This window comes from Rattus norvegicus, chromosome 5 (genome assembly GCF_036323735.1).
Source record: "Rattus norvegicus strain BN/NHsdMcwi chromosome 5, GRCr8, whole genome shotgun sequence".
NCBI lineage: Eukaryota > Metazoa > Chordata > Mammalia > Rodentia > Muridae > Rattus > Rattus norvegicus.
In genome coordinates, this window is record NC_086023.1 from 99,927,243 (window position 1) to 99,952,922 (window position 25,680).

Here is a 25,680-nt window from a genome sequence, read left to right on the forward strand (position 1 = left end):
CCAAGCAGAATACTCCTGAATATCCCAGGGACTTCTGTTCCGATTAGACCTTATTGTTGACACAGCCTACTTAAGCTGATGCCCATCAAATGTCTAGTATCTATCTGGATCTATTGTCCACATATAGGCCTGTTTGTGTCCAGGCCTCATCCAACTACTCTCTTCTACAGCCTCCAAAATTTCTCACTTGTTCAACTCAATAGGGACTTGAAGTTGACTATAACAGAAATGGCAGGAAGTATCCATCCTGCATGTGTTAACATACTCTTTTTCTTATTTTTTATTTTTTTAATTTATTTAATACTTAATAATAATTCTTTGGTTTCCGGGCAAACATCCCCCTCCCCCCTCCCCTTCCTTATGGGTGTTCCCCTCCCAACCCTCCCCCATTGCCACCCTCCCCCCAACAGTCTAGTTCACTGGGGGTTCAGTCTTAGCAGGACCCAGGGCTTCCCCTTCCACTGGTGTTCTTACAAGGATATTCATTGCTACCTATGAGGTCAGAGTCCAGGGTCAGTCCATGCATAGTCTTTAGGTAGTGTCTTAGTGCCTGGAAGCTCTGGTTGCTTGGCATTGTTGTACATATGGGGTCTCGAGCCCCTTCAAGCTCTTCCAGTTCTTTCTCTGATTCCTTCAACGGGGGTCCTATTCTCAGTTCAGTGGTTTGCTGCTGGCATTCGCCTCTGTATTTGCTGTATTCTGGCTGTGTCTCTCAGGAGCGATCTACATCCGGCTCCTGTCAGTCTGCACTTCTTTGCTTCATCCATCTTGTCTAATTGGGTGGCTGTATATGTATGGGCCACATGTGGGGCAGGCTCTGAATGGGAGTTAATTCAGTCTCTGTTTTAATATTTGCCTCTCTCTTCCCTGCCAAGAGTATTCTTGTTCCCCTTTTAGAGAAGGAGTGAAGCATTCACAATTTGATCATCCGTCTTGAGTTTCATTTGTTCTAGGAATCTAGGGTAATTCAAGCATTTGGGTTAATAGCCACTTATCAGTGAGTGCATACCATGTATGTCTTTCTGTGTTTAGGTTAGCTCACTCAGGATGATATTTTCCAGTTCCACACATTTGCCTACGAATTTCATAAAGCCGTTGTTTTTGATAGCTGAGTAATAATCCATTGTGTAGATGTGCCACATTTTCTGTATCCATTCCTCTGTTGAAGGGCATCTGGGTTCTTTCCAGCTTCTGGCTATTATAAATAAGGCTGCGATGAACATAGTGGAGCACGTGTCTTTTTTATATGTTGGGGCATCTTTTGGGTATATGCCCAAGAGAGGTATAGCTGGATCCTCAGGCAGTTCAATGTCCAATTTTCTGAGGAACCTCCAGATTGATTTCCAGAATGGTTGTACCAGTCTGCAATCCCACCAACAATGGAGGAGTGTTCCTCTTTCTCCGCATCCTCGCCAGCATCTGCTGTCACCTGAGTTATTGATCTTAGCCATTCTCACTGGTGTGAGGTGAAATCTCAGGGATGTTTTGATTTGCATTTCCCTTATGACTAAAGATATTGAACATTTCTTTAGGTGTTTCTCAGCCATTCGGCATTCCTCAGCTGTGAATTCTTTGTTTAGCTCTGAACCCCATTTTTTAATAGGGTTATTTGTCTCCCTGCGGTCTAACTTCTTGAGTTCTTTGTATATTTTGGATATAAGGCCTCTATCTGTTGTAGGATTGGTAAAGATCTTTTCCCATTCTGTTGGTTGCCGATTTGTCCTAACCACGGTGTCCTTTGCCTTACAGAAGCTTTGCAGTTTTATGAGATCCCATTTGTCGATTCTTGATCTTAGAGCATAAGCCATTGGTGTTTTGTTCAGGAAATTTTTTCCGGTGCCCATGTGTTCCAGATGCTTCCCTAGTTTTTCTTCTATTAGTTTGAGTGTATCAGGTTTGATGTGGAGGTCCTTGATCCACTTGGACTTAAGCTTTGTACAGTGTCATAAGCATGGATCAATTTGCATTCTTCTGCATGTTGACCTCCAGTTAAACCAGCACCATTTGGTGAAAATGCTATCTTTTTTCCATTGGAGGGTTTTGGCTCCTTTGTCAAAAATCAAGTGACCATAAGTGTGTGGGTTCATTTCTGGGTCTTCAATTCTATTCCATTGGTCTATCTGTCTGTCTCTGTACCAATACCATGCAGTTTTTATCACTATTGCTCTGTAATACTGCTTGAGTTCAGGGATAGTGATTCCCCCTGAAGTCCTTTTATTGTTGGGGATAGTTTTAGCTATCCTGGGTTTTTGGTTATTCCAGATGAATTTGCAAATTGTTCTGTCTAACTCTTTGAAGAATTGGATTGGTATTTTGATGGGGATTGCATTGAATCTGTAGATCGCTTTTGGTAAAATGGCCAATTTTACTATATTGATCCTGCCAATCCATGAGCATGGGAGATCTTTCCATCTTCTAAGGTCTTCTTCATTTTCTTTCTTCAGTGTCTTGAAGTTCTTATTGTACAGATCTTTTACTTGCTTGGTTAAAGTCACACCGAGGTACTTTATATTATTTGGGTCTATTATGAAGGGTGTCGTTTCCCTAATTTCTTTCTCGGCTTGTTTCTCTTTTGTGTAGAGGAAGGCTACTGATTTATTTGAGTTAATTTTATACCCAGCCAATTTGCTGAAGTTGTTTATCAGCTTTAGTAGTTCTCTGGTGGAACTTTTGGGATCATTTAAATAAACTATCATATCATCTGCAAATAGTGAGATTTTGACTTCTTCTTTTCCGATCTGTATCCCCTTGACCTCCTTTTGTTGTCTGATTGCTCTGGCTAGAACTTCAAGAACTATATTGAATAAGTAGGGAGAGAGTGGGCAGCCTTGTCTAGTCCCTGATTTTAGTGGGATTGCTTCAAGTTTCTCTCCATTTAATTTAATGTTAGCAACTAGTTTGCTGTATATGGCTTTTACTATGTTTAGGTATGGGCCTTGAATTTCTATTCTTTCCAGGACATTTACCATGAAGGGGTGTTGAATTGTGTCAAATGCTTTCTCAGCATCTAATGAAATGATCATGTGGCTTTGTTCTTTCAGTTTGTTTCTATAATGGATCACATTGATGGTTTTCCGTATATTAAACCATCCCTGCATGCCTGGGATGAAGCCTACTTGATCATGGTGGATGATTGTTTTGATGTGCTCTTGGATTCGGTTTGCCAGAATTTTATTGAGTATTTTTGCGTCGATATTCATAAGGGAAATTGGTCTGAAGTTCTCTTTCTATGTTGGGTCTTTGTGTGGTTTAGGTATAAGAGTAATTGTGGCTTCATAGAAGGAATTCGGGAGTGATCCATCTGTTTCAATTTTGCAGAATAGTTTGGATAATATTGGCATGAGTTCTTCTATGAAGGTTTGATAGAATTCTGCACTAAACCCGTCTGGACCTGGGCTCTTTTTGGTTGGGAGACCTTTAATGACTGCTTCTATTTCCTTAGGAGTTATGGGGTTGTTTAACTGGTTTATCTGTTCCTGATTTTACTTCGGTACCTGATATCTGTCTAGGAAATTGTCCATTTCCTGTAGATTTTCAAGTTTTGTTGAATATAGGCTTTTATAGTAAGATCTGATGATTTTTTGAATTTCCTCTGAATCTGTAGTTATGTCTCCCTTTTCATTTCTGATTTTGTTAGTTTGGACACACTCTCTGGGTCCTCTCGTTAGTCTGGCTAAGGGTTTATCTATCTTGTTGATTTTCTCAAAGAACCAACTTTTGGTTCTGTTGATTCTTTCTATGGTCCTTTTTGTTTCTACTTGGTTGATTTCAGCTCTGAGTTTGATTATTTCCTGCCTTCTACTCCTCCTGGGTGTATTTGCTTCTTTTTGCTCTAGAGCTTTTAGGTGTGCTGTCAAGCTGCTGACATATGCTCTTTCCTGTTTCTTTCTGCAGGCACACAGCGCTATGAGTTTTCCTCTTAGCACAGCTTTCATTGTGTCCCATAAGTTTGGGTATGTTGTACCTTCATTTTCATTAAATTCTAAAAAGTTTTTAATTTCTTTCTTTATTTCTTCCTTGACTAGGTTATCATTGAGTAGAGCATTGTTCAATTTCCACGTATATGTGGGTATTCTTCCTTGATTGTTATTGAAGACCAGTTTTAGGCCATGGTGGTCTGATAGCACGCATGGGATTATTTCTATCTTTCTGTACCTGTTGAGGCCCGGTTTTTGACCAACGATATGGTCAATTTTGGAGAAAGTACCATGAGGAGCTGAGAAGAGGTATATCCTTTTGCTTTAGGATAGAATGTTCTATAAATATCTGTTAAGTCCATTTGGCTCATGACTTCTCTTAGTCTGTCTACGTCTCTGTGTAATTTCTGTTTCCTTGATCTGTCCACTGATGAGAGTGGGGTGTTGAAATCTCCCACTAATATTGTGTGAGGTGTAATGTGTGTTTTGAGCTTTAGTAAGGTTTCTTTTACCTATGTAGTTGCCCTTGTATTTGGGGCATAGATATTTAGGATTGAGAGTTCATCTTGGTGGATTTTTCCTTTGATGAATATGAAGTGTCCTTCCTTATCTTTTTTGATGACTTTTAATTGAAAATTGATTTTATTTGATATTAGAATGGCTACTCCAGCTTGTTTCTTCTGACCATTTGCTTGGAAAGTTGTTTTCCAGCCTTTCACTCTGAGGTAGTGTCTGTCTTTGTCTCTGAGGTGTGTTTCCTGTAGGCAGCAGAATGCAGGGTCCTCGTTGCGTATCCAGTTTGTTAATCTATGTCTTTTTATTGGGGATTTGAGGCCATTGATGTTGAGAGATATTAAGGAATAGTGCTTATTGCTTCCTGTTATATTCATATTTGGATATGAGGTTATGTTTGTTTGCTTTTCTTCTCTTTGTTTTGTTGCCAAGACGATTAGTTTCTTGCTTCTTCTAGGGTATAGCTTGCCTCCTTATGTTGGGCTTTACCCTTTATTATCCTTTGTAGTGCTGGATTTGTAGAAAGATATTGTGTAAATTTGGTTTTCTCATGGAATATCTTGGTTTCTCCATCTATGTTAATTGAGAGTTTTGCAGGATACAGTAACCTGGGCTGGCACTTGTGTTCTCTTAGGGTCTGTATGACATCTGTCCAGGATCTTCTGACCTTCATAGTTTCTGGCGAAAAGTCTGGTGTGGTTCTGATAGGTCTGCCTTTATATGTTTACTTGACCTTTTTCCCTTACTGCTTTTAATATTCTTTCTTTATTTTGTGCATTTGGTGTTTTGACTATTATGTGACGGGAGGTGTTTCTTTTCTGGTCCAATCTATTTGGAGTTCTGTAGGCTTCTTGTATGCCTATGGGTATCTCTTTTTTTAGGTTAGGGAAGTTTTCTTCTATGATTTTGTTGAAGATATTTACTGGTCCTTTGAGCTGGGAGTCTTCACTCTCTTCTATACCTATTATCCTTAGGTTTGATCTTCTCATTAAGTCCTGGATTTCCTTTATGTTTTGGACCAGTAGCTTTTTCCGCTTTACATTATCTTTGACAGTTGAGTCAGTGATTTCTAGGGAATCTTCTGCTCCCGAGATTCTCTCTTCCATCTCTTGTATTCTGTTGGTGAGGCTTCTATCTACAGTTCCTTGTCTCTTCTTTTGTTTTTCTATATCCAGGGTTGTTTCCCTGTGTTCTTTCTTGATTGCTTCTATTTCCATTTTTAATTCCTTCAACTGTTTGATTGTGTTTTCCTGGAATTCTTTCAGGCATTTTTGTGATTCCTGTCTGTAGGCTTCTACTTGTTCTCTAAGGGAGTTCTTCCCATCTTTCTTGAAGTCCTCCAGCATCACGATCAAATATGATTTTGAAACTAGATCTTGCTTTTCTGTTGTGTTTGGATATTCCATGTTTATTTTGGTGGGAGAATTGGGCTCCGATGATGCCATGTAGTCTTGGTTTCTGTTGCTTGGGTTCCTGCGCTTGCCTCCTGCCATCAGATTATCTCTAGTGTTACTTTGTTCTGCTATTTCTGACAGTGGCTAGGCTGTCCTATAAGCCTGTGTGTCAGGAGTGCTGTAAACCTGTTTTCCTGTTTTCTTTCAGCCAGCCATGGGGACAGAGTGTTCCGCTCTCGGGCCTGTAGTCCTTCCTCTCTACAGGTCCCCAGCTGTTCCTGTGGGACTGTGTCTTAAGTTCACCAGGCAGGTCACTTGCAGGGGAAAAGTTGGTCCTACCTGTGGTTCCGAGGCTCAATGTGTTCGTGGGGTATTGCCCAAGTCCTCTCTGTGGCGGCAACAACCGAGAAGATTTGCGCCGCTCTTTCCGGGAGCCTCTGTGCACCAGGGTTCCAGATGGCGTCAGGTGCTCTCCTCTGCGTCTGGATGTGCGCAGAGTGCAGTCTCTCCTGGCTTCCCAGGCGTGTCTGCCTCTCTGTAGTTTTAGCTCTCCCTCCCACAGGATTTGGGTGCAGAGAACTGTTTATCCGGTCTGTCCCTTCAGGCTCCGGCGGTGTCTCAGGCGCAGGGGTCCTTCCGCTCCTGGGCCCTCCCCCATGGGAACCCAGAGGCTTTATACAGTTTCCTCTTGGGCCAGGGATGTGGGCAGGGGTGGGCAGTGTTGGTGGTCTCTTCCGCTCTGCAGCCTCAGGAGTGCCCACCTGACCAGGCGGTGAGGTCTCTCTCCCACCGGGTTTGGGAACAGAGAGCTGCTGCGGGCCGGGATCCGCAGGTGTGGGACTTCCGGTAAACACAGGAAGTGCCGGGTCCTAGAGGAATTTTGCTTCTGTGTGTCCGGAGTTCACCAGGCAGGTCACTTGCAGGGGAAAAGTTGGTCCTACCTGAGGTTCCGAGGCTCAAGTGTGCTCGTGGGGTACTGCCTAAGTCCTCTCCGAGGCGGCAGCAACCGAGGAGATCTGCGCCGCTCTTTCCGGGAGCCTCTGTACAACAGGGTTCCAGATGGCACTTGGTGTTTTCCTCTGGTGTCTGGATGTGCGCAGAGTGCAGTCTCCTCTGGCTTCCCAGGCGTGTCTGCCCCTCTGTAGGTTTAGCTCTCCCTCCCACGGGATTTGGGTGCAGAGAACTGTTTATCCTGTCTGTTTCCTTCAGGTTCCGGCGGTGTCTCAGGCGCAGGGGTCCTGCCGCTCCTGGGCCCTCCTCTACGGGAACCCAGAGGACGTATACAGTTTCCTCTTGGGCCAGGGATGTGGGCAGGGGTGGGCAGTGTTGGTGGTCTCCTCTGCTCTGCAGCCTCAGGAGTGCCCACCTGACCAGGCGGTGAGGTCTCTCTCCCACGGGGTTTGGGAGCAGAGAGCTGCTGCGGGCCGGGATCCGCGGGTGTGTTAACATATTCTTAAAGATACTCTCTTTGTATTCAGATCAGTTTATTGCTCTCAAACCTCTTTAGAATCATTGAGTTCTGCTCTATCCTTTTTTATTCATATGAAACTATCTTACCATTCTGTAACTTTAATATAAATGTTGATATAGATAACTTTAGATATAGATTTACTTTGTGATGCAAACGTGTTAGTAATTGTAATTAAAATGCAGAAAAAGGGGTTGGGGATTTAGCTCAGCGGTAGAGCGCTTGCCTAGCAAACGCAAGGCCCTGGGTTCGGACTCCAGCTCCGAAAAAAAAAAAAAAGAAAAAGAAAAAAAATGCAGAAAAAGAGTGTTTACTTCAACTAAAGCTATCAAAAAAGTGGGTGTCCTTAGTGAATTGCTGCCAATGAAAACAAAACACCTTGTGAATTTGTGATTATTCAATAAGGTCTGAAATTCTAGAGAGACTCAATAGTGCTATATGTTTTTGACATAAAACATGCATGACAACATCTTTGATAGGGAACTAGTTCCTTTTAGACTACACTGTTCCTATAAAAATGTAATTATATCCAGAGGAAAAAAATAATTCACAAATGGCCTATGATATACTTAGAAAGACATTTCAAGCAATAAAAAAGAGCAGTTATCGATTCATCATAGAAAGAAATAATAATTTCCAGAGGTAAAAAACACAGAAAAGAGTTTCAACTTATGGATACAAAAAAAAAAAACTGTAAATGGATCTGAAAAAAAGGACTAGAGTCTCAGCTGCTCTGGGCCTGAGGCAGGAAGATGAACGTCTGCCTGGTCTAGAAAGATGGCTGAAGGCCATGCTGGAAAATGTTAACAATATCCAGCAAATTAATAAAAGAAAGAACAAAAGCAGGAGCAACTACAGCAGCAGCAGCAACAACAACATTTAATATCACCTTCATTATTTTACATTTTTATTGGACATTTTATTTATTTGCATTTCACATGTTATCCCTTTTCTGGTTTCCCCTACACAAACCCCTACCCCCCCAACCAGCCACCCTCTGTGTCTATGAAGGTGTTCCCTCACCCACCCATCCATTCACACCTCCCTGGCATTCCCCTACACTGGGGCATCAAGCCTTCACAGAAATAAGGGACTCACCTCCCATTGATTCCAGATAAGGCCATCTTCTGCTACATATGCAACTGGAGCCATGGGTGCCTCCCTGTGTACTCTTTGGTTGGTGGGTTAGTCCCTGAGAGCTCCGGGGGTTCTGGTTGGTTGATATTGTTGTTCTACCTAAGGTGTTGCAAACCATTTCAGCTCCTTCAGTCCTTTCCTTAGTTGTTCCATTGGGGTCCCTGTGCTTTTTTAACATTGTTTTTAAACTGAAATAATAAGTTTTATTTTTTCATTGGATAATTTTATTTACATTTCAAATATTATTCCCTTTCACAGTTTCCTGACCATAGCCCCCTGTCCCATCCCCATTCTTCTCTTCTCCAAGGGTGTTCACCCTACCAAACCACTCCCTATTCCCACCTCCCCACCCTGACATTCGCCTACAGTTGGGGGGGGTGGCGTTCAGCCTTGGCAAGACCAGGGACTTCTCCTCCTATTGGTGCCCCACAAGGTCATTTTCTGCTACTTATGCAGCTGGAGCAATGGGTCTGTCCATGTGTACTATTTGGGTAGTGGTTTAGTCCCTAGGAGCACTGCTTGGTTGATACTGTTGTTCTTATTGGGGTTGCAAGTCCCTTCAGCTCCTTCAATCTTTTTTCTAACTCCCCCAATGGAGACTCCATTCTAAATTCAATGGTTTACTGCTACTATGGTCCTCTGTATTTGTCACTCTCTGGCTTAACATCTCAGGAGACAGCTATATCAGGCTCCTGTCAGACTGCACTTCTTGGCTTCATCAATATTGTCTAGGTTTGGTGACTTTATATAGGCTGTAAATCCAGGACAGGCTCCTGTCAGACTGCACTTCTTGGCTTCATCAATATTGTCTAGGTTTGGTGACTATATATAGGCTATAAATCCAAGTGAGGCAGGCTCTGAATGGCCATTCCAAACTTTGTCTCCATATTTCCTCCTATGAATATTTTTGTTCCCCATTTTAAAAAGCACTAAAGCATCCTCTCTTTGGTTGTACTTCTTCTTGAGCTTCCTGTGCTCTGTGGATTGTGTCTTGAGTAATTCAAGTGAGTGAGTGCATACTATGTGTTTTCTTTTGTGATTGTGTTACCTCAGTCAGGATGATATTTTCTAGTTCCATCTATTTGCCTATGAATTTCATGAAGCCATTGTTTTTGATAGCTAAGTAGTACTCCATTGTGTAGATGTACCACATTTTCTGAATCCATTCCTCTGTGAAGGGCATCTGGGTTCTTTCCAGCTTCTGGCAATTATGAATAAAGTTGCTATGTACATAGTAGAGCATGTGTCTTTGTTGTATGTTGGAGCATCTTTTGGGTATATGCCCAGGAGAGGTATAGCTGGGTCCTCAGGTAGGAAAATGTACAAATTTCTGAGCAACCTTCAGACAGAACCTCCAGAGTGGTTGTGCCAGCTTGCAATCCTGACAACAATGGAGGAGTGTTCCTCTTTCTCCACATCCTTGCCATCACCTGTTCTCACCTGAGTTTTTTTCCTAAGCCATTCTGACTGGTGTGAGGTGGAATCTCAGGGTTGTTTTCATTTGCATTTCCCTAATGACTAAGGATGTTGAACATTTCTTTAAGCTGGTCTGTATTCCTCAGCTGAGAATTCTTTGTTTAGGTCTATACCCTATTTTTAATAGGGTTGATTGGCTCTCTGGAGTCTAACTTCTTGAGGTCTTTGTAGATATTGGATATTAGCCCTCTATGGGATGTAGGATTGGTAAAGATCTTTTTGCAATCTCTTGGTTGTTGTTTTGTCCTCATGACAGTGTCCTTTGCCTTACAAAAGCTTTGCAGTTTTATGAAGTCCCCTTTGTAAACTCTTGATCTTACAGCATAAGCCATTGGTGTTTTGTTCAGGAAATTTTCCCCAGTACCCATGTGATTGATACTCTTCCCCACTTTTTCTTCTATTAGTTTGAATGTATCTGGTTTTTTGTGGATGTCCTTGATCTGCTTGGACTTAAGCTTTGTACAAGGTGATAAGAATGGATCAATTTTCATTCTTCTGCATGCGGACCTCAAGTTAAAACAGCACCATTTGTGAAAAATGCTATCCTTTTTCTTCGTACGGTTTTAGCCCCTATTTCAAAGATCAAGTGACCATAGGTGTGTGGGTTCATTTCTGGAACTTCAATTCTTTTCCACTGATCTACCTGCCTTTCTCTGTACCAAGACCATAGAGTTTTTATCACTATTGCTCTGTAATACTGCTTGAGGTCAGGAATAGTGATTCCCCCAGAAGTATTTTTATTGTTGAGTATAGTTTTCACTATCCTGGTTTATTTTTTATTTAATTCCAAATGAAATTGAAAATTGTTCTTTCTATCTCTATGAAGAATTGAATTGGAATCTTGATGGGGATTGTATTGAATCTAAGATTACTTTTGCCAAAATGTCCATTTCTACTATATTAATCCTGCCAATCCATCAGCGTGATTGGTCTTTTCATCTTCTGAGATCTTTGTTTTCTTTCTTAGAGACTTGAAGTTTCTGTCATATAGATCTTTCACTTGCTTGGTTAGTCACATGGAGGTATTTTATATTTTTTGGGACTATTGTGAAAGGTGTCATTTCCCTAATTTCCTTCTCAGCCTGTTTATCCTTTGAGGAGAGGAAGGTTACTAATTTATTTGAGTTAATTTTATACCCAGCCACTTTGCTGAAGTTGTTTCTCAGGCTTAGAAGTTCTCTGGTGGAACTTTTAGGGTCACTTAAGTATACTATCATATCATCTGCAAATAGTGGTATATCGACTTCTTCCTTTCCAATTTATATCCCTTTGACCTCCTTTTGTTGTCTGATTGCTTTGGCTAGGATTTCAAGTACTATATTGAATATGTAGGGAAAGAGTAGGCAGCGTTGTTTAGTCCCTGATTTTAGTGGGATTGCTCCAAGTTTCTCTCCATTTGTTTGATATTGGTTACTTTTTTTTCTATATATTGCTTTTTACTATGTTTAGGTATGGGCCTTGAATTCCTGCTCTTTCCAAGACTTTTAACATGAAGGAGTGTTGAATTCTGTCAAATGCTTTCTCAGCATCTAATAAGATGATTCTCTGTTTTTTTTTTCCCTTGAGTGCATTTACATAGTGGATTACGTTGATGGATTTCTGTATATTGAACCATTCCTGCATCACTTGGATGAAGCCTACTTGATCAAGATGGATGATATTTTGATTTACTGACCCTTTATGTTGGGAGTCTTCTCACTATTATATACCTATTATCCTTAGGTTTGATCTTCTCATTGTGTCCTGGTATTTCTGGATGTTTTGGGTTAGGAGCTTTTTGTATTTTACATTATCTTTGATGTTTGTTTCAATGTTTTCTATGGTATCTTCTGCCCCTGAGATTCTCTCTTCTACCTCTTATATTCTGTTGATGATGACTATGACTCCTAATCTCTTTCCTAGGTTTTCTATCTCCAGGGTTGTCTCCCTTTGTGTTTTCTCTATTCTTTCTATTTCCATTTTTAAATCCTGGATGTTTGTGTTCAATACCTTCACCTTTTTGGTTGTATTTTCCTGTAATTTTTTAAGGGAATTTTATGTTTCCTCTTTAAGGGCTTCTACTTGTTTACCTTGTTTTCCTGTATTTCTTTAAGGGAGTTATATATGTCCTTCTTAAAGTCCTGTATCATCATCATGAGATGTGATTTTAAATCCAAATCTTGCTTTTCCAGTGTGTTTGGATATCCAGTATTTGCTTTGGTGGGAGAACTGGTCTCTGACAATGCCAAGTAATCTTGGTTTCTATTGCTTAGGTTCCTGTGCTTGCCTCTCACCATCAGGTTGTCTCATTTCTTAGCTTATCTTCCTGTCTCTGACAGTGGCTTACCCCTCCTGTAAGCCTGTCAGTGCTCTTGTACACCTGATTTCTTTCAGCTGGATCTGGGTACAGAGAGCTGTGGGATAGGGTCAGCTCTGGGTGCAGGTAGAATCTCGAAGGGTCCTGTCTGAGACTGCTCCTGGGTTTGTGTCCTGAGACCTCCAGGAGGATCGCTTGGAGCAGAAGTCTTGGTTTTTTCCCTCTGCTCTCAGGTGTGTATACAATCTTGGTGACTGGCTTTCAGCTCTGGGTGCAGGCAGAAATGGGAAAGGTCCTGCCACTGACTGCTCCTAGGTTCCTGTGCCCAGAGGGCACAGAGGGCCCTTGGTGGGTTCCTCTTGGGACAGGAATGTGAGCAGAAGTAGTTGTCTCCTCTGAGTTCTCAGGATTGTTCCTATTTCTAAGAGTCCAGCTCTCTTCCCCACATGATTTATGTACAGACATCTGTGGAACTGGTTCAGTTCTGGGTGCAGGCAGAAACTGGAAGTGTCCTGGTCCTGACTACTCCTGTATTTGTGTGTCCTTAGGTCACCAGGCAGATCACTTGGGGCAGAAGAGTTAGTCTAGATATTTTTCCTTTTAATATTTTTCTAGTTCACTGCTGATTTATTTATGTCTTCATCACAACCCCTCTTCCCAGTACACCTTTCACGTGGCTCTTTCCTTTATGCACCTCTCCCCATCGCCTCTGAGAAGGGGGAGGTCCCCCTGGGTACCAAGCCACCCTAGCACCTCAAGTCACTGCAGGACTATGTGCATCCTCTCCCACTGAGTTCTCAGGATCATCAATTATTCCAAACTCTTGGATAAGACTTTCTGACCCCCATCTAATATTTGGCTATGCATCCGCCTCAGTTTTTGTCAGCTGTTGGGTGGAGCATCTCAGAGGACAGTTATGCTAGGTAACCATCTGCAAGCATAGCAGAGTATGATTAACAGTATCAGGGATTGGCTTTTGTCTGTGGGATGGATCTCAAGTTAGGCCAGACATTGGTTGGTTATTCCCTCAGTCTCTGTTCCATCTGTGTTATTGAACTTCTTGTAGGCAAGAAAAGTTTGGGGTTGAAGATTCTGCTGGTGGTTCGGTCATCCCCTCCATCCACTGGGAATCCTACCTGCCTACAGGAGGTGACCCCTTAATGCTCCATATCCCCCACTGATAGGAGTGTCAGTTAGAGTCACTCTCAGAGACTCCCGGAAGGCTCCTCCATTCCAGGTCTCTGACATGTTCTAGAGTTTGCTCCTACCACTGCTGCTGAATTCCCAGCCCTCTTTCCTTGGGAATATTACATGTGACGCCTATACCCATTGCCATCCTTTGCTCCACTCAATTCTCTCCCTTCATCCACCTCTGAGAACAATTTCATTTTCCCTTCTGATTGAGATTTAAGCATCCCGCATGGATCTCTTTTTGTCTGCAAATTTTAGGATGTCTCTGTTTTTAATAACTGAATGGTATTCCATTGTGTAAATAAGTTCATTTTCTTTATCCATTCTTCAGTTGCAAGAAATCTAGGCTGTTTCCAGTTGCTGGAGGAACTCTTCTCTGAGGGAGGAAGATCCAGGTTATACTTTAGGTGTGCTATTCTCCCTGTACTATTTTCTCATTCTTGTTTGTCAAAAAGAACAAATTCTTATTCATTTCTGAGCAGGTAGATCAGAAACAGCAGCTTTTTATAGATTTGCAACATTTCTCCTTGGTCTTGCATGGGAAAGAGCTGAGTCTCCAAAGCGTGTAACCAGATCACAGAGTTAGTAGATGCAGAAATATGTGTGAATGTATATAATACTGTGCAGCATATTATATTCTGCAGTGCATTATACTGCTGTTGTTCACACACAAAATAAATTAGAACCCTTATTTTTCAATAAAGGAAGACTTCCACTTTAGACATTTTCTTGGATAATGAGCTAACTCTCAGAGTGTAGAGGCAAAGAGTAGAGTAAGCCATTCAAAAGAGGCAGAACACTCACAGAAGCAGATGCAAGCTGCACTTTAGGAGTTAGCAGTTTCTGTATTACTAAGGCCCCAGAACTCACTGTTACCTGGCAGCTACACATCTCATACCATTTAGCAATAACTAGGAAGTTGTTCTGTAGGTGCATCCTTCATTAGGATTTTATTGCTGTCAGAAAACACTATGACCATGGCAACTCATACACAGGACAACATTTCATTGGGGCTGGCTTATAGTTTCAGAGGAATAGTCCTTATCATCAAGGAAGGAATCATGGATGCATCTTGGCCAACATGGTGCTGGAGGAGCTGAGAGCTCTACATCTTGATCCACAGAGGATGAAGAAGAAGACTGTGTGTCACATTGGGTATAGGAAAGCTCAAAACCCACTCTAACAGTGACACACTTCCATTAACATGGCCCTATCTACTCCAAAAAGGCCAGAATTCCTAGTGGTGCCACTCCTGACAGACCAAGCTTTCAAACATATGAGTCTAAGGGAGTGATTCTTAGTCAAACCATCACATTCCATTCCTTAGTGTCCACAGACTTGTAGTCATAATTTGTGCAAAATTCATTTAGTCCAATTTCACAAGTATCCATAGTTTATCACAGTTTCAATAATGTTTATGATTCCAAAGTTCAAAGCCTCTTTGGAAAGTCATGCAATCTCTACACTGTACTCCCCTATAAAATCAAAATCAAAAACCAGATTACATACTTACAACATACAATGTCAAAAGATATGTGATACCATTCCAAACCATAGGGAAGGGAGCATAGTGAGGAAGTACTGTGTCGCGCGCCCAACGTCTCGCCAACAAGAACGATGCACGGACACCAGGATCCTTCTGCAGCAAAGCGTTTATTACATCTTGAAGAGGAGAGAGCGAGCCCCAGAATGGCGCTGCTTATATATACCCTAATGTGGCATGTACACGCCTGATTGGTTGCTTACCCATGATCTCATAGGCACGCCCCGGAGTGGGCAAAGACCTGGCATGAAGGCACTCTTGCACATGCGCACAGTTAACTTCCTGAAAGGAAGTCGGCTGGCGCGGCGAAGGCTGGCGCGGCGAAGGCTGGCGCCATCTTGTAATGGCGGAGGTTATCCTGGCCTTCCACGTGGGGCGCAGTGGAAGCCAGCGCCATCTAGCGGTGGCGAATGTTATTGCGGCCCTCTACAGTACTGGACAAAAGCAAATAAGAAAACCAGCTGGGCAAACCCCTAACTCTGCATCTCCATCTCTAATATCAAAATGCCCTTAGGATGGATCTCCAAGTTCTTTTAGCTGTTTTGAAACATTCCCTGTTAGCACCTTTTCTAGACAGGTATCACACACTTATAGTAATTTTTTACCTCACAGGGTCTCCAAGACAATCCAGGCCTCACCTTCACAATCTCATATAGTGGTCTTTCATAACTTTACACAATAGTCTCTCTGAGCTTCTACACAAGAACACCCCTGCCACATGTCTGGCCTTAGTGACTTTGTTTGGTCATAGAATGAGACTCTATAACCCCTTTCTTCTCTTCTTGACTCTAAATCCAGAACCACATGATTGAAGCTGCCAAGTTCTGGTGCTTTCTGAGGTTGTGACATAGCATCATCATTCTATTAACTCTTCAAAAGCATTCTGTTTTCAATGGTTTCCTTCATTGACTAATCTTAGCTATTCTGGACCTTCCTTGGTAGACCAGGCTGAATTTGAACTCCGAGATCTGTATGGTTCTATCTCCTGAATGCCAGAATTACAGAAATGTACCTCGACCTAACCCATTCTTTAATTCTTTTTCTCAAGATGGAAGCTTAGCTGAATAGGATCTTCCCCTGACATCACCATTTGCTTAATTCCATGTAATATCTTTGAACACAGGATTTATCTCCATTCTATTTCCTATTTCTCCAGTAATTCCTGAGCCATCCATTTTGTATTTTTCCTTTCTAAACCTGATATATTTCATCAAAATGTTCTCCATAAGAGTGGAACATGGTAGAGTCTATGCTAGGTTGTTTTGAGATTTCTTTTGCCAATGAAACTATTCTAAATCTACTCACTTTAGCCTCAGGCAGAATTTTTTCAGTCGAGAATGAAAAAAGCCACATTCTTTATGAAAATATCCCAAGAAGAGCCTTTTAGCAACATATTAAAATCTTTCTCTTCTGAAACTTCTTCAGAATGGACCCCACAATTCAAATCACCTCAGCACCATTCTAGTCCATGTTCCTATTAGTATGACCCATTAAGACCAATTTGAACCACCCCACTCTGCTTTCTTTATCCAAAGTCCAAAAATCTACAGTTCTCCAAACAAAATCATGGTCAAGTCTATCACAATATTGCCCTAGTTTCTAGTACCAATTTTTATCTTGGTGCAGGTTTTATAGCTGTGAAGAGACACCATCACTAAGGCAACTCTCATAAAGGAGTTATAAGTGTTGGGGCTGGCTTTTGGTTTTAGAGGTTTATTTTTTTTATTAACTTGAGTATTTCTTATATACATTTCGAGTGTTATTCCCTTTCCCAGTTTCCGGGCAAACATCCCCCTCCCCCTCCCCTTCCTTATGGGTGTTCCCCTCCCAACCCTCCCCCCATTGCCACCCTCCCACCAACAGTCTAGTTCACTGGGGGTTCAGTCTTAGCAGGACCCAGGGCTTCCCCTTCCACTGGTGCTCTTACTAGGATATTCATTGCTACCTGTGAGGTCAGAGTCCAGGGTCAGTCCATGTATAGTCTTTAGGTAGTGTCTTAGTCCCTGGAAGCTCTGGTTGCTTGGCATTGTTGTACATATGGGGTCTCGAGCCCCTTCAAGCTCTTCCAGTTCTTTCTCTGATTCCTTCAACGGGGGTCCTATTCTCAGTTCAGTGGTTTGCTGCTGGCATTTGCCTCTGTATTTGCTGTATTCTGGCTGTGTCTCTCAGGAGCGATCTACATCCAGCTCCTGTCGGTCTGCACTTCTTTGCTTCATCCATCTTGTCTAATTGGGTGGCTGTATATGTATGGGCCACATGTGGGGCAGCCTCTGAATGGGTGTTCCTTCAGTCTCTGTTTTAATCTTTGCCTCTCTCTTCCCTGCCAAGGGTATTCTTGTTCCCCTTTTAAAGAAGGAGTGAAGCATTCACATTTTGATCATCCGTCTTGAGTTTCATTTGTTCTAGGCATCTAGGGTAATTCAAGCATTTGGGCTAATAGCCACTTATCAATGAGTGCATACCATGTATGTCTTTCTGTGATTGGGTTAGCTCACTCAGGATGATATTTTCCAGTTCCAACCATTTGCCTACGAATTTCATAAAGTCGTTGAGTCCATCATCATCACTGTGGGAAGCAAGCCAGAGTCCAGGCAGACATGGTGCTAGAGAAGGAAGTGAAAGATCTACATATTGATGCAAAGTCAGATGGAGGGCACTGTATACCACAGTAAATTTCCATTTCCTACTGCATTTCTGGGTATATGTGGAATTTCAAAATGATTCTCACATTCATATATCTATCCAAGATATCCAGTTTAAAAACTTCCGTTTGCCTGAATTCTTGGATATATTGCTCTATAGATCTTTGGAAATAAGGATCAACCAATTGTGAGATTTGGGATAGTCAGGCCATCCTGTCCTGTAACTTGTGGTTTTAAAGAGCAATCCATGTTAAAGGCGGCTATGCACCAGCATTGGTGGTTTCAGTTCCTAGCCTGGTACACAGCCTGGGGCAGAGACCTTGTGTTTTTCCTAGCCAACATCTCTCCTACAAATGTTGGCTCTGCCTCTCCAGAGCTCTGAGATAACTCTTTTGGTGGCCAGCTGCAGGTACACTCTTACCCATCACTGTTATGGTTACCTCTTCCCTAGAACTCTTCCATTCTTCTGCTGCCTTGCCATTTACTTCTATGAAGAGATGATACACAGTGAAGTCCCTCACTAGATGCTGCTTCCATGCACTTGGATTTCGCAGTCTCCTGAAAGTAGGACAAGTACATTTTTTTTGTTAATTACAAATTACCAAGTCTTAGGGAATTCTGTTACAAAATGATATTAGACCATGACATGAGTATCAAATCAAACATTTGAAAAGTATAGATATAGTTTTGAAATAACAGAGATAAATAATTGCTACTATATACAGTTGAGTATAATTGATGTTTCAGAGACCTAAAGTAAAGCACTATCAATTAAGACTAACTGGGAGACTAGTATGCCTTCTTTGCAGCATGCAAGCCATATTGTCTGCAACTAAATGGTTCATGGCCATCACAAAATAAGAACAGTGACAGATCCAAAGACATTCAAACCGCTAACCTAGGCAGCTTTATTAAGCCAAGTTTAGCACCATGATAGGAAAATTAATGAACAGAGAAGGAGGCTCCTCGGTTGAATAATATTCAAGGATGATTTATTAATGGAGTAATATGGAAGATCTTAATGTAATTGGAGGAATTTTTGAACAGTGTCTTCTCTGGATCAGCAATGACATTGCCTGCTGTTAGAACAATGTGTCTTGAACTATCTCAATATCAAGTTGTCTTATCCAATGCATGTTCCTGGGTTGTCTATTATCTTCAGTAAGCCCTAGTCAGCAAGCACCAAATTTAATGCTCAAACCTTAAACGTTATGGGTATATCACTGACTGAGAACACGATATTTGTCTGAAGAAGGAAGACTGAACAGAAATTCACGGAGGAAGAAAATAAAGTTTCATCAAAAGCAAACTGTGTCACCTTCCATCACAATCTTTACAGCAATCACTGACATCTAAGGGTCAATGGGTATCTAATGGCAGGTTCATAAACCTACACACACAATACCCTTGCAAAACAACTATTTTGGAGAGTTTCGTTGACGTTTTCCTTAACACAGGATAATATCACTTTCACCATGTGCTTTGTACAAAAGTACATAAGTCATTTATTTAATAAAAAGTTCTAGTCTCAGTATAGAAGTGAAGAAAAGTGTTGCTCAAATGTTGACTTGTAGAAAATAGGGGTATGTGTCAGAGGAAGCTGTCTTTGAGACAAGTTTTGGGAAATGCTGAGACAAAGGTGAGGAAAGGTTACAGAACGTTAAGAAACAGCAACACTCTGAAGAGCACAGATGTCAACCTTTACTGCCAGCCCACTTGGAAGATTCGTTCATGTTGTACAAACTTGTATTTGCTGCTTTTATGTTTTTTTTCCTTAATAAAAGAAATATATGTACAGAAATGTGAGTTTCAATAATCACTTCTTCCCATCTCCTAGCAGCAGACCCTGGAGCGATTCTCGAACTGTATTCTTTGAGCTGGGAAATGAGTCCCCCTGACACCAGTATGTTTACTCCTTGCAGGTCAGAAAGTCTTAACCTCACCAGAGAGCCTTGCCCTCAGGCCTCTCCTCAGGATTTCTGGGCAAAGAATGCATGAAGTTGCACCTTGGGTCACTGGGCTCTTACTGGTCTCTGTTTTTCATGAATACAGCTATCCTCTAATTCCTCTTTCTATTCTTGGCTAAATACAGTTAACCATTTCCTCTGAAGTAAATCAACCTGTGAAGAAACTCTACCAAGCTTTTCTGTGTGGTGATGATAAAATTAAAACACCCTGACAATTTCTGTAGTATGGTGATATGGATTATCCCATGTTCTATCAGCTATTCAACCCACAACCATTAACACTGATAAATAGATCACAATTCAAATACCATCCTGTCCTAGTACCTATAAATTCTCATGTCATTTAATAAGAACTGATTCATGACATTTATGAATTAACATATATAAATTGATCATAAGTTGTATCAGTTATTAAATAAATATCCTTTGTATTTGTTTAAGACAAACTCTGCAACTAGGGGCTTTGATTTTGCTGTGTAACTGAAGATGAACTTGAATTACTGATGCTCCTTCCTCCTCCTCCCCTGAAGCACTCAGAATATAGAAACAGGAAAGTACCACCATTTTGACAAAAAAAAAGTCTTATAAAACACATCTTAGTTTTTGTATTATCTTCCTTATTTTTCCTCTCTTAAGTGGAACAAGAGGAAAGATCTTTTGTTCATCATATGAATGTCAGCAGTCCTCTGGATTTGAGAAGGAAATGTTTGGCTCACTGCTCCCTTGAAGACATCTCTTCATGTGATTCTATTAATTTGATAATGCTTTCAAAAACTAATGCTGTTATCTAAGTTTTTTTACTAATAGAAACTCATTACAACAGAGTTCTGGGGGGTAGATACTCCAAAATTGATTAGCGAGGGGAGTTAGTGCATTGTGAGTCTGGAGGGAAGACTTTTTTCTCGGTCTCTCAGCTGGGCGGTCATCTTCCTATGTTTCTGGTTTTCCATGTGTATCAGCCTTTGTGTTCACATTTCCACCTTTTACAAGGACACAGGTCATATTGATTGGAAACCATTTTACTCTCATATGACCTCATTCAAACTTAATCAGTTGCATTTATAATGACATTATCTCCCAAATGTCAGATCTAGAAGCATGAATGTTGAGAATCTTGGTGTATGAATTTTGCACAAGATAGTTTAACCCTTGGAAATCATACTGTTTTTGTGTTGCTTTTACATTTTTATTAATTAAAATAAAAATATAGATTTAAGCATAGGACCTAAAGAAGTGAATTTCTAATTCTATTACTTTGAATCTCTAGTTTCACAGCTGTATATGACTCCTAAAAACAAGAGTTACACAATTTGTAAAAGTATAAATATTATGTACTTGCTGGGGATTGCTGTGAATGGCCTCGATAGGCTCATATTTGAATATGCTTTTCAGGAGCAGGTGGCACTGTTTTGGAAGGTTGTACAATCTGTTTTGTTTTGTTCTCACTTTTTTACACAGGTTTTCTCTATGTATCCCTGACTATCCTGAGACTCAGAGATCTGTCTGCCTCTGTTTCCTAAATGCTGAAAATAAAGGCATATGACAGCACCTCCTCCCTAAGGTTGTGGAATATTAGAAGCTAAATGCTTACTGAAAAAGAGAGTCTCTAGAGTGATCTTAAGGTTCAAAGGCCTGGCCCCAGTTTCTGTGCTCTGGCTGCTTCTTGAGCAGAGATTGAATATAACCAATTGCTTCATTCTTTTACCACCAGGCACTGTACTCCCAACCTATGGGTCTAAAGAAAATATTCCTCCCCTAACTGGCTTTTTGTCAGTTGACAACCATAAGAAAAGTAACTCATTACAATATCTTTCTGAAGATTCTTAATTACAAAACATATCAATCATGTAGCAGCCCATGAAAATGCAGACTCTCCCAATGGTTTATAAAATGCTTTGCAACTTTTGTGTTTCCTTAGGTTAATTAATTTTCTGGTTTATTTTTATTTTTGATACATAATAATTATCCAGTAATTGATAGCATATATTGTGACATTTTGCTTCATGTGTATATTAGATATTGATCAAATCATGATAATTAGCACATTAATCAGCCGATTGTCATTATTTGTTTATGGTGCACATTTTCAAAATCTTTTTACTCAGCTATTTTAAGATATACTAAGCCCCTCTATTCTGTAGAAAGCAAATTTTCTACAGAATAAGACACAACAGTATCTAGTTAGTACATTAAAACAGATCTATGCTTGTAACAGCTAAAAGCATTCAATATCAGCAAATGTATCTTCTAACTCTGCATAACAAAATCTAATGAATACTTAAAGATTGTTTCCATATGACACATGAAAAATGATTCCACTGCATCTTCTATTATTTTTAGTGTTTATCTGAATAGTTGATGAGGGTTGGCATTTTTACCCTTTTTGATCTAAATTAATTAAGCATTCAGTTATTTTTATCATGTAAAATGCTAACATAATAAATGTACATTGTAAACATTAAGGCCCTTATAAGCACAATTTGATAAAAACAATCAAAAACTGTCCACTGACATTAACCCGTTCCCTGCAAATTATCAAAAGAAAAAAAATTAGGGTCAGTCTTACAGACATCTCAGTTGAGTATTGAGTAGGTAAAATGTTGTTTTTCAGTCTAGATGACATCTTAATAATGCTGACCACACTTTACATTGAAAGTGTCTGTAAGCTAAACATGTTTATGAAGAGGTTATTTCAAGCTTCTATCACTTGTACTTGAGGAAAGGACTCTCTTTTCTCTTATCCTTCTGTGTTTAAATTTGTTCTGATACTAGAAACATTATCTCCCATAAACTATTATTTTATTTCCTAACTTCTCAGGTACACAAAATTGATTCTTTTAAAACATTCAGTCAATATGTTTTCTACAATGTAGCGTTCCTAACACAGGAATGATAGGTAAAACAAATCGAGCTTATTTCTATGTAGGCTCAAGCAAGCATGTTACATTAAAATGTTTGCTTTCAAAACAACACGTTGTGAGTAGCCAGAATATGGCTCATATATGAATATTATTGTATTATTTATGTCCATGATACTCTAGTTTAGAAGAATTCTACTGAATTAAGATGATATTCCCCATTCATATTGTGGCAGTTTTACATTGAACTTTATGGATTTTTTGTCAATTAAAAAAAAAGTCAGCTCTTTGATTAAGCAAGGGACCACTTAAATAATAGATGTCTATACAAAGTCAGCAATGAGCAAGCTAAATGGTTTGTGTACATGAAACATAGCAAGTTTGATATAAATTGAGGCCAGTTAAAGATTGCAACTTGAATATCTATGGTTCTCTCACCTCCATATATTATCTTATGTGATGTTTCCATTTATACACTGGTACTATGCAGTGTACCAAACATCATTTTAGATTTCCCAGAGTTTATTTTGAGGAACACAATTATTTGTATCATTATCTGGAGAGTAAGCGATATCTCCTTGTGAAGCTTAGAAAGAATAACAAAACATCTGTCCCAGATGCTATGGACTGTCTCCTCTTTTCTTCTTGGTGCAAACTCCACCATGTGTTCTCCTTCACAGGGATGAGTAATGGATTTGGAGTAGCCTGATCTCCAAGATAACCAATATTTGATTCTACTTTATCCAAATAAATCTCTGAGAAAAAAACAAGGGACTCAATAAAACTGTGAATATGAAGGATAAAAGTAGACTGGATATTCAAATAATAAATGTCTGAATACGGTGGATATTTTGATCCCCATGCCATACATGAAGAAATGGCAATGAAGATATACTACGTTTAGTTAAGACAAGATTCTAGAACTACTAAGTGAGAATACTCTACAGTAATACCCATCCCTAAGATAATAAAAATGCTTCACCTACAAAACCATATTTTTAAACACTGCATTAACTTTTACTTTCCTGATATAATCTGGAGTCAACCATAGCAGGATGACTAACAGTTTTAAAAATGTACATATGAAAAAATATGTATTCGACATTACATTTGTAGCCATTTCACAGATATTGCTAGCCCTACTGGCTTTATAGCTCCCGAGACATCAAGCCACAAGTAGTTTTTACTAAAAAGTTTTAACTACAAGCATCTCATCTACATACTAATAATTTTAAAGGTACTAAAATGTCCCACATTTCTGCTAGGAAACATCTAAAATTTTCCAACACAAAAAGTAAACTGATAGAATACAAATGAGAAGTTTATTTTGTTAAAGCATTCAAACCAGTTAAGCCACGTGAAATTAAAAGCAATTTTTAAAGTAAAACATAGCAACTGTTATGCCAGTGATTTCCTGGAGCAGTTGAGAAATTGACACATAAGAAGCATCACTAGTTGATCAATAATAAGCAGATTGTAGAATATAGACACAATCAACGCAAGATGGGGGTTGCTGTGCCCTGTTACTGATTTTAGAATTGAGAATTGAGAACCCAGAAATACAAATGAGTGTGTCAACGAGGCCAACAACTTAGTGAAAGAAAAGTTTGGAGATTCCTGACCAGAGGACCTAACTTAAACCTATGAAGCAATTCTGGCTAATTTTCCTGTATCTTGTCAAGATATACTAAGTCATTCAGAACAAATGAGCAGATTTTTCTAGATTTCATGAATGAGTATTGGCTGGAGGTGCTAAACTACTTTTCTAACCTATGTTTTTTTTCTGTTTGTAGGTGAAGATTTATTTTTCTGGAGAGATTCAGCTAAAAATACTGAGAGATTAAAAAATTTGCCACCCTGTTCTACCACTAGCTAGCTATGATAAAATATAAGCCACTTGTCATTCAGTTGTTTTTGTCTTTACAGGTAAGTTACAACTATGAGTAATGCACACTGCTCTTCTTGTAAGAACAAATATGAGGGTGAGACATGTAAACATGCCATGAAAAGCTTTACTCACAACATGTACTCAGAGATTGCTGAGGTTTTACTGTGTGAATTTATAGCTTTTCTTCAATGTTCATTGTTACTCAAAAAGAAGTTACCAATTTAAAGTGGACCACCAGGAACTCAGTTCTTGATCCTCTCTTCTGCTAGACTTTGTCCACTGACAAGTTTTCTCTTCCTCCTGCTCCTCCTCCACTTCTTCCTCTTCTTCTTCATCCTCTTCTTCACCTCCTCTTACTTCCTGTTCTTCTTTCTTCTTCCTCATGCTCCTATTCTCTGCATTCCTTTCTGACTCCGACTCCTCCTCTTCTTTCTCTCTCTCTCTCTCTCTCTCTCTCTCTCTCTCTCTCTCTCTCTCTCTTTCTCTCCCAGGCTAGCCTCTCTTTTTGTCGCAGGATAACCTCAACCTCACTATAGAACCAAGTAAGGTTTTGAACTCCTGACCTTACTGAGTCTACTCAAATGTTGAGATTATCAGTATATACTACAGTAAGTCAATGTGGTATAGAGATTGAACCCAGCATTTCCATGTGTTCTAGGAAAGCACTCTACCAACTCCCTCTTATCACTTGATTAAAGTTATTATCATTATGTTAACACGATATCACATTTTGTTTAAACCAGGCATGGACAGTTCTGTCATTCCAGCATTCCCCAGGCAGAGGCAGAAGAATCTCTATGAGTTTGGGGCTAGTATAATCTATATAGAAAACTTTAGGTCAGTCAGGAATACATAAAGAGACCCTGTTTCAAAAAATCAAAATCAAGCTGTGTGTGCATGTGTCAGTGTGTGCATGTATGTATGTAATTATTCACACAACACACACGTATGTGTGTATGTATAGAAGTGAATAAGAGAATGCTTCTGCCTTTAAAAAAAATAAAATATGCCCTTCCACTTGTACATATATGTAGATTATCAAATTTTTCTTCTTCTAAGAAAGGCCCATATAGCTATTATTTTCTGCAGACAGACGTTCTTCATGGTATAACTTTGCATAACTTTTAGCTCATGTTTCTATAAGCAACTTTATATACATGCTATAGCAGGGAAGCCAGATTAAACTCTCAGGTTCACCAAGCTTGAGGTGAATGGAATAATTACTTTAGTCTGACTCTGAGGAAGATAGTTCACTTCTTTCCTAAAAGAGTCTCTCAGCCCAGTGGTTGGATAACTAACCGAGGAAAAAGCATAATTTGCTTTTTAAGTATTTGTTCAGGTTTTGGAATAAACAAAGTTTATGTGCCTGTAAAACAGAGAAACTGCTTAA